This window comes from Brassica napus, chromosome A1 (assembly GCF_020379485.1).
Source record: "Brassica napus cultivar Da-Ae chromosome A1, Da-Ae, whole genome shotgun sequence".
NCBI lineage: Eukaryota > Viridiplantae > Streptophyta > Magnoliopsida > Brassicales > Brassicaceae > Brassica > Brassica napus.
Genome location: NC_063434.1, coordinates 2,763,784 through 2,765,901, shown reverse-complemented (window position 1 = coordinate 2,765,901; position 2,118 = coordinate 2,763,784). Strand labels below are relative to the sequence as shown.

Genomic DNA, 2,118 nt, shown 5'->3' with positions numbered 1-2,118 from the left:
TTATAATACAATAATTTAATCAAAAAATACAATTAAAAAAAACAATATTCAAAAGAATAGTTATATACTTAATATTTGAAAATCAAAGATATTTTTGCTAAAATTTTACTTACCTGGCCAAGGAGATCGTCCATCTTTTTACGGATCGATAGATTGTTGAGCATGTGGTCGAACCGAAAATACTCTGCAGTTTAATTAAATATCTAAAATATTTATTCAAATACTCAACAAATAGTTTTGCTAAATATGATAACTAGATAGCCAACAAAATTACAAAAAAATATTTAAACAGTAAAAAATATGTTACTTTAACGTGTTAAAATTTAAAAATAAATTTTAATTATGACATGCATCTTAACATTTATATAAATATATATCATAACCTAAATATAAATAATTTAACAACTTAAATTAGAAAAAAATAAAAATCCTGGGCGTAGCCCGGATTAATCCCTAGTCTATATATATAAAATACAGTTTCCTCTCTCCTTAGACATGCCACATAGGATTTCATGTCATAAACTAGAAGGCTGAAAACGCAACACGTGTCCTCTATACAAAACTTAGCGTTTCATTAATTAGCGATAATATTTTTATTGGGCTTATTCTGTTTTTTTTTTTTACCCTGTCTAACGGCCCGATAGACCACATGATATTGTGATTTACGCAAAAGATGAAATTTAAGGTTTGTCTCTGTTCTTTGGAACTGAGGCGACTTTTGATCTTCGTCTGGTTCACTGAAACGCACCCAGATATTTATTCATCGTCTTTAATCCTCTATTAATTCAAACACCCACGATCTAGCCTTGAATGCGATCTTCCATCATGGTGAGGCTGTCTAACTAAGAATATAAATAGGTAAGTATTCTTCATCTCGAAACCATCTTCTTCTCTCCGCGCCAGTCTATCAATCTCTTCAATCATAAGCTTTTTCCATTTTTATTGTTATAGTTCCTCACAAGAAGAGAGATCCTTTTTTTGGTTCTGCTCTTCTTCTTTTCTGTTTCTGAATTTTTAATTTAAAATTGAATTAATTTGATGATGGTTACACGGCCGATTGATACGTGAGTTTGATATCATCCAAAGTCTCATTTTTTTGTTTTTACTTTGTGGTCTTCTTCTTCTTTTTTTTACTTTGCCTTTTTATGTTTGTGTGTTTAAAAGTTCTTGGTTGATCTGTTTAATTGGGGTTTGTTGTTATTTTCAGTCTGTAATCTGTATATTTCTTTATGTCCTATGGTTCTATGATACTGATTGTTTCTAAAATCAGCAGGAACCAAATATCCGTGAAGAAGCTTCGGCACTATATTGTCTACAGGAGATAACAATAGTGAGTCTCTTTTCTAAAATCAGCAGGAACCAAATCTCTAAACGTTTTTGATAAGTTCTCTTAAATTAAAAAAATTACTACAGATACGTGAAGGCAAGCGTTTGAATCACAAGCCAAAGACCAAATACCGTTTCAGTAAGACATTTTGTATTTCTCTGTTTTTGACCTTTAAACATATACAAACTTCACCATAAAATCTAACTTATTTTGTAACTCACTATGATATGTGCAGCTCATTCAAGGTACCTCTTCATATCTACACATACACTACATCAGAGTCTTCGGTTGACATCCTTTTCAATTCATCTTCACCTTCTGCTGCACCCGTAACATCTATATATAGTTAGCTTTTGGAAACGATGAATATTGGTGTACAAAATGATATTGGAAAAGTTAATGGAGAACTTAAGTTTGCTTTCGTAAATTCACCAGTATACATTAATTGGGGGTGCAAAAGGGTTCATATTATGGTCTTATATCAAATGAGTAACAGTATATATACAAAGAATCGTGCAAGCAAAGATAAGATCAGGAAATTGTAGCGATCGCCGACTCGGTTGCACGCATTAAGAAACTGGAATGATTCCTAGGATTCCGAACAGGACGACAGCAACCGCGAGTGGCCGGCCTAACCCATCGAATAACTACTTTAAATCAAATTCACCAGAAAATTATTAGAATCACACAAGTTGAAGATCGCAAAGCTGGAAGAAGACAAAAGTCAAACTTTTTTGTTCCCTTTATGAGTTAATGCGGAAGATGACGGAGATTGGTTTTAGTTTCATAAC

General features: G+C 32.3%; 1 long non-coding RNA gene across 1 annotated transcript; it reads left to right on the top strand.

The window, feature by feature from the left end:
- Positions 1 to 624: 624 nt before the first annotated feature.
- Positions 625 to 1,754, top strand: LOC106371238. Its single transcript, XR_007339595.1, has 4 exons — positions 625 to 858; positions 1,274 to 1,330; positions 1,414 to 1,465; positions 1,563 to 1,754. It is a non-coding gene; the product is annotated as an uncharacterized LOC106371238 (long non-coding RNA).
- Positions 1,755 to 2,118: the final 364 nt, after the last annotated feature.